The following is an 8,165-nucleotide window of genomic DNA, read 5'->3' as shown; positions in this document are numbered from 1 at the left end:
GTACATCCTCCAAGGACATCAGACAGCTTGTTATGTGATAAACCATCAGAAAACTAACAGTGATGCAGAAAACGGGCTTGACGGATTTACAGCCCTCAAGGGGATAATTACGAAGAAATAAAGCTCTATAATAAATAATAAATAAAGCTCTACAATAAATAAATTCAAGTCAATAAACAAAAAATATTTCAGAAACATTTTAGCTCAACGTTGTAAAGAAACCCAACTGAACTGATGCCATTTAGCAACTTGCAAATGGCGTAAAGAGAGTTGTTTTCATCACCTAATGGCCTGTCGGCTTTTCTCGAAAAATGGGCTCACTTTAAAGACCAGCCACCAAGCAGCAATCGCACTTCTGGGCACAGACCCCAAAGAACAGAGAGCAGGGCCTCAGGGAGGTGTCTGCACACCCGTGTTCATGTTCACGACAGTGTTACTCACAGCAGCTGAAAGGTGGAAGCAACCTACTTACTGTCTGGATGACAATTATCTTAGCAACTGTTTTCACCTTGAAATATAATCAAGAATTTTTTAATATTTTTATTTTATTTTTCTTACTATCAAAAACTTCCTATTTGTCTTACTTTTTATAATAAAGAATGACAGATGCAGGAAGGAGTCGTACAGGTCTGCAGCAGGAAAAGGCTCTGGCAACAGACCCAAAAACACAAACAAGTGCTCCCAGGGCAGCACAAAAATGGGGTGCCCAGCGAACCAGCAACCAGAGGAAGCAGGGGCCAGGCTGAACAGGAGCCCGTAGTGGTCACTGAGTCCAGGGACTTGGATGTGGACGGGACACAGTGGAACCTGCTCCAGCTCAGAGCTTCCTCAAGGAAGCCAGACAAACAAGACCAGAAAAATATTAGCAAGAATCGTGTCAGAAAGGCCTGTAAACCGTAAGGAACTGTAAGAAGTTCAACCTGATTAAGTGTTTCCAAAACAGCTCATTTCTCCCGAGAGGCTCTGACCCCGCCTCCTGTACACCCAGCCCCCAGGATGCAGCTAAGTGTGAGCTTAGGATGGTGCCCTGAGAGAGGAGAACACGCAGCCTGACCAGGATGCACAGGGGGACCTCGGGGACAGAACGCTCATTTTAAGCAGGTGAACTTGCAAAATGTGACAAAAGCAGTTAAATTTCACCTTCTCTCTGAAACGGAACAGAAACAGGTAACATTTTAGCCCATCTGCTGCCTGTCATCGGTTTGCAGTGTGTACAGAGCTGGGATGAACCTCACCGCAGACAGAGAGCAGGAACGTAAAGGAAGGTTCGCCTAGAATACAGTTTCAGTGACCAGTTTCACAAACCAGAAGGTGTCACCAGTACCTGTTCGGGACCCACAGGATGAGAAATATGGGTTTTTGCAAATCCTATCTGCAACCGTGTCCTTTCTCAGCCAGCACACAACAGACGTGCAGTCACATTCACTCACTCCACGCTGTGCACGTCCACAAAGGGTCGGGTCTCCTCTGCAGAGGCCCCCGGCCACACTCACATGTCCTCCACCGTGATGTCCTTCAGAATCTGGCAGTGGTCCACATTCCACTACTGCCTGGTCGTCCCACGCCTTGGAGGCCAGCAGGATGGCCCCCAGAACAATCCGCTCTCAGTTGGCCGGACAGATGTCAGTCTCTGCGTACGTTAGAAGCCTTTCGAGGTACACCTGGAAGGCACGAGCACGCCGGCGCCCGGTGCCCTGCCTTGTTCCTGCTGCACCCCTGCCAGCACACGCAAACCAGCTCCCAGCTGTTCACCGCACTCCCCAGCTCAGCTTTAAACAGGCGCTGACGGCCTGATCACACTTATTTTAAGAAGTCAAAGGCCTCAACGAGTCTGAGGCAAAATGGGCTGAGAGGCACACCCCGTAACTGGACGTGTGGATGAGGCCGGGCCTTAGGACTCCGGGGCAGGAACGTGTTCTAGGAGCCGCGGGTTAACTTCTCACTCTACCAACTGTGACATCAACACGCATTCGACAAACCGCCAACGAGCCAACAAGGAGAACAAAGTGTGTGAAGGGAAGAAACCGACTTTTTCCATCTGTAGTTGTTTCTAAATGAAACTTTTTATTTTTGAGGTAATTGTAGATTTATAGGCAGTGTTGATAAACCTATTGTTTTCATCATTATGGTAAAATACACGTAAGATTTACCACTTAACCATTTCCAGTGTCTAGTTCTGTGGCATTAAGAACAGTCGCCGTGCTGTGAAATCACCACCATCCATCTCTATTTGTAGAACTTTTTCATCTTCCCAAATTGAAATTCCGTACCTGTTACAACTCCCCAGTTCCCCTCCCCCAGCCCCTGGCACCCACCTTTCTACTTTCCGCCTCCTGGCCGTGACTACTCTGGGTACTTACATGGGTGGAATCACAGCGTATTTGTCCTTTTGCGATTGGCTTCTTTCACTGAGCATCATGTTCCACATTGCAGCATGTGTCAACATTTCCTTCCTTTTCAAGGCTGAATAATGATCCGTCGTAGGTACAAACCACATTTTGTTTATCCATCATCCACTGATGGACATTTGAGGGGTTTCCTCTTCCGGCTACTGTGAATAACGTTGCTGTGAACGCTGATGTACAAGCATCTGTTCGAGCCTCTGCTTTTGATTCTTTCGGGTATACACCCAGAAGTGGAACTGCTGGATCATATCATAATCAATGTTTAATTTTTTGAAGAACCACCATACTATCTTCCACAGCAGCTGAACCATTTACATCCCCACTGGCGATGCACAAGGGTTACAATGTTTCCACATCCTTGCCAACACTTGTTCTTTTCTGGGGTTTTAAAAAAAATTATTGTCATCCTAAAGGGTGTGAAGTGGTTTTTTCTTTTCTTTTCTTTTTTTTTTTTTTTGCTGTACGCGGGCCTCTCACTGTTGTGGCCTCTCCCGTTGCGGAGCACAGGCTCCGGACGTGCAGGCTCAGCGGCCATGGCTCACGGGCCCAGCCGCTCCGCGGCATGTGGGATCTTCCCGGACCGGGTCACGAACCCGCGTCCCCTGCATCCATAGGCAGACCCTCAACCACTGCGCCACCAGGGAAGCCCTGCTACTTGCTTTTTGAGGCACTGGAAAGTCTTTAGTGGCCTGGGGAGACCAAGTCACTCTTCCTTCTCGTGGTGTGCGGCCAATGATTCATTCTCCTTGTATAAATGGCAGCTGGGAGGGCTTGGGGATGTGAGCATGTTAGCCATTCCAGTGAAGCCAAAGCTGATGCCCATGTCATTGGCTCTAACTCTGCTGGGTGCCTGTCTGAGGCAAGGATGCTCCCTGGGGAAACGGGTTCAAATAGCTACTGGATGATTCATCCCCACTGAGATAACTTACTTCCTCTTGTTCTTCCTTTCTCCTCAGCTACCCTGCCCAGTCCTCCTGGGTCTCTTTTCTCTGCAAAAGGGAAGGCTGAGTCTGTGGCCGACGCCGCCTCAGTCCCCAGGCTGCGGTCCACGGGGATGAATCACAGAATGGCTTTCTACAGGGAGACGTGCTGCCACGTCCGCACTGCGTTCAGGATGATCTTCTCTAGGTGAGTGAAGTAGGATGAAGGGCTTGCCTAGGAAGCCTGGTCCTTACAGGCAGCAGGCCAGAATCAAAATATATCGAACACATACTGAACATTCACTGTGTTCCAGGCACAGGTTCTCTCCTCAGCTGAATCTTCACTATCATCCTAGGCGGTAAGTGCTAGTCTTGTCCTCACTTTACAGATGGAACTGAGGTTCAGAGAGGTTAAGTGATTTGCTCAGGGTCACAGAGCTAATCAGTAGCAGCGCTGGCATCTGAGGCCAGGCAATGTCTCCAGCAGCTGCCTTGCTGGAGGAATGAAAATGTGAGCACGCAGATCCCATCTCTGCTGGCAGTAGCCTAGGTTCCCTGGGCATCGCAAACCCAGCCCTTTAGGCCACCTCCTTCCTGAAATTACAGTACTCACAAGCACTCGTAACACCTGCGAAATCAAGTTTGTGTTTATTTGGCCATGGCAGTCTCTGGGAAGGAAGCTAATGAGACTCAGTGTCTCAGTAGATGTCAAGGACAGGAAGAAATTTTCCTGGGACCCCTCTGCTTCTGCAGTGAACACCTATGGTGGTCTATCGTAAACGCTGGGCAGGTAATTTCAATGCTGCTTGGGTTAGCATGGGAATTGGAATCTCTTTATTATTACAGATGCAAAAAATATCAGGGGAGGTATGGGAATGGGGACATCTTCAAAAATCTCATCTACATTGGGGTAATATTGTTTTTACAGTCAAAACAAATCTCTTTCATCATTTAGTCTTAAAATACTCACATATACCCATGATGTAGATATGTGTTAACTGCAGCTCATGGAAGGCCAGAAGAAAAAAAAAAACCCTCTCTGATGTCCTTTTGGGATGAAGAGATTAAAACAATAATAGCGGCTTAGGGACTTCCTGGTGGTCCAGTGGTTGACCCTCCACGCTCCCAATTTAGGGGGTGTGGGTTGAATCCCTGGTTGGGGAACTGAGATCCCACATGCCGTGCGGCACAGCCTAAAATAATAACAATAGTAGTCGTAGTAGTAGTAATAATAATAATGATGATAATAGCAGCTTCATTTCTCTCTCCTTCTACTCATCTCCCTACCTATCCCCTACTGCAAACTTCCTCTAAGAATTAACTGGGAAGGTAAGAATAAAGAAAAGAACTGAGTTTATTAAGTCATTTCTAATCAGAGTTTTCTTCAAATAAACAAGGACAGATGTTAAGCCAGGTGCTTTTTTCCTCAATGGACATTTCGATATATGTTGCTGAGAATTGTCAGTTTCCATGCGGTGGCAAATGGTGTCAGATTTGTACATCTGCTTGAATCATGGACCAGGAAACACTATGTGAGGTACAAAAAGAACTGCCATTCTAATCACTGGAGCCTGGGTAACATCAAGATCGTGAAAGAGCCTGTAACTCTCCTCTGAAGCCAACAGAGTGAAATGAAGAGATGCTTTTGATATTTCAGGGTCACAACTTCTCCTCCATCTATCAAAGGCTAATTTTGAAGGTTCTTGTTTATTTGAAACATCATGAAAGATCTTAGGCTCTAATATCTTTAAGGGGTTCCCTGGGCGAAGTGCAATAAAATGCAAGCAACCACGTACGAGGAGTCTAATGCCAAGAGACGTTGGGATGCGTGTGGCTTTGAAAATGAAAATATTATTGGGGCATCAGTAGCTTCTCACAACATGTAGACTACATCACTAGCCATAGTCTTTCAAAGCTTTCAGTCTAGCGTACAAATCTTCCAGTCAATTTAAATAACATTTATTAAAAGCTAAGTGTCATGAGATGGAGTTTGGGGGTGGGGAGAATTGGAAAGATTTCATGGCATTAGTGGTTCTCAGATTTGTGGTTTATAGGAAAAATGCAGTTAGCAGAGTTGCCAAGTCTTCCTCTTGCCAAATAAGATATCACTGCTATCATTTTAGAAATGATAGGGCATTGATGAATGACAGCAACAATGAAATGCGTCAAGGGCATAATCTGAGATGAGAGACTGGCTTCCGCTGTACAAAACCCCTTCCTCATCGTGAACTTCTTATTCTGCTCCAAACTAGAGACATCTTCCATCTCCCTGGGTCCTCGGGCCAGAGTTTGCAAAACTTTGAATGGACGATCTTTCAGAGTCTCTGCAGGTCTCTAAGCCTGTGATCAGAAGACCTGTCTTTGCCCTCAAAGTGAAACAGAAAGACTAGATTCACAGATGAGAAATGGCTGGAGAACAGTTTCAAGGCAACAGGGATGCCAGTGACAGGCGACAGAGATGAAACCCTTAGAATCGCGGTGTATTTACTTGGGGGCCCGTGAGGGAGGCTTTGGGGGCAAGATGAAACCGAGTCAGGGCTTTTCAGGGATAGTATTTTCTTCTAATGAAAATGGGAGCAGCTCCCTTGGATTGGGCTTCTGAGAGTGGACTAGGCGAGCCCAGCTGTGAGACAGGGCCATAGCACCCTCAGGAAGGAGCAGGCCAGATCTGGGGTGACCCGATATATTCTGATATATTCACTTCCTTGGCCTTTGGTCTATCTCTATCCACCCTCTCAGCCTCCCACGTCAAAAGTTTTATCCCATCTTTGCTTTCACATGCAATCCTCTGCTCTCTCTATGGCAGAAAATAGTCCATTTGTAGTTATTTTGTCCTTTTAGAGCAATTTCTGTTTGACATTTTCCTGGGACATCCCTAGTGTACCAATCCCTTGGGGGCTGGAAGAACAGGTTGCAGAATGAATGGCAAGCTGAAAAGGTGGTGACAGGAGCACAGAGTTACTCCCTAGGGCCTCCCAGCCTCCCCACCCTGGCCTTTCCGAATCTTTGCCTCTCCATTTCATGGTGGAATTCAGCAGGTATGCCTGTTAACCAACCAAGTATTCACAAGATACTTTTGTAGCACCACTATTGGTGTTGAAGGGACTCGGCCCCTCCAGTTCTCCTTAAACTTGAACATTGAGCTGGTGTTTGCTTTTGTTTTGTGTCAATAACTGAAATAAATTAGAATTTTATTGTTGGACCACCAAGTCCATTAAATTATAATGGATGTGTGTGTGTGTGTGTATGTGTGTGTGCACACACTTTGATCTGTGTGGTTATATGTGTGTATGTGGGTGTGTATATGTCTTATATTAGATACATGATGTATATATAAGTGCTGTTTGTGCAATGAATTCAGTTTGATTTTAGATAATGGCTATACTTCTCTGAGCTTCCTTCGTCCCACTCATAAAATAAAGGCGCTGGATTAATATATGAAAACATCTGGCACATGGTAGCCTGTCAGTAAAGGTTAGCTGAATTAATGAATGCATCTAAGGACCCTTCCAGGTTTATAAACCTGTCATCTTAAACCACCTTCCACCTACATCTTTCCTTTGGCGATCAAGTGGTCCCACCTCATTTCTCAGCTGAGGAAATGGGCTTGGCGGAGAACAGGTCCCACACCAGGGGCAGAGCCGGTGACGGTATGGATGGAGTGCCTTCCACCTGTAGGAGAGCACCAGAGATCGGAGAGTCTTGTCAGGGCATGTGTGTGGCTAGAGGGCGGCCAGGAAGGAAGGGTGATGACACAGAAGCATAAGAAACAGACTCTGCTTATGATCAACATTGGGCAAGCAGAGGAAAATGCAGGAGAGGACGTTTCCAGCCTCAACCTGTTACGTACGAATACTGCTGCCCAAGAGAAAGTAGGGAATTCAGAGGTCGCTGAGCACCGAAGGAGACAGCAAGAGCTGGTTTACAGAATTCACGTACAATTACCAGCGTTAGTACGATAACGAGATTTGTTGCACGCTATTGGGTACAAAGCACCGCACAAACTGCTAACATTTTATTTAAGCCGCACAAGAATCTGTGAAGATTACTGTTATAACAACGTCCATGAAGATGCGAGGAGTTTCGGGAGATTCTTCCCAGCCTGAGGGAACAATGGAAACCGAGACACAAATGTCGAGGTGTTCCCTCTATATTTGGCTGGTGTCCACCGGTTCCCCTATAAGCAATATTGAAAATTTCCAGAAACTTCATCTCTTATGCCCTCCCCCTCCCCTCCATTTGTCTGCTTGAAGTATCAATACTATCTCTTCACTCCAGAATAATACCTTTAAGGGCATCTAAAGCCCATAGGGCAGCCTGGACCTGATAAGGCAAATCAGGATACATTCCACCAGTTAAATCCTCGTGACGTTATAGCTTTTAACCTGCCTGCATTTCTTAACCTCTAAAAGCACGGGAGGAAAGCCCCCAGACACGTGATACCTCCCAGAATCACAACCCAAAGAGGTCCAGCAATAACCTCGACACAATGGAAGATACACAACAGCCCACGCATAGCCCGCACATACGTTATACGGCGTTGCATTGAGCACTGGCGTTGCGTACAGTTAGGTCCCAGCTGTCCTGAAATTCATGGGGGCCTCATTGGGCTTCCGGGGCACAGGCCATGGTCCATGGGTTTTGCTTTAGATCTGAGAATCCAGGCAATGAGATATTTGATATCATTATGGCATTACTATTATCATTTTAGTTGGGATCATTGTATTGAGGACTTGTTAAAAAGGATTCTTTATCTTTTACGGATTCACATGAAAATTATTTGGTGTTGGGAGGACACGACTGGGGGGAAGGATGGATGAAACAAGATTCAGGCTCCGAA

The sequence above is a fragment of the Stenella coeruleoalba genome, assembly GCF_951394435.1.
Source record: "Stenella coeruleoalba genome assembly, chromosome: 2".
NCBI lineage: Eukaryota > Metazoa > Chordata > Mammalia > Artiodactyla > Delphinidae > Stenella > Stenella coeruleoalba.
Note: the sequence above shows the minus strand (reverse complement) of the source record.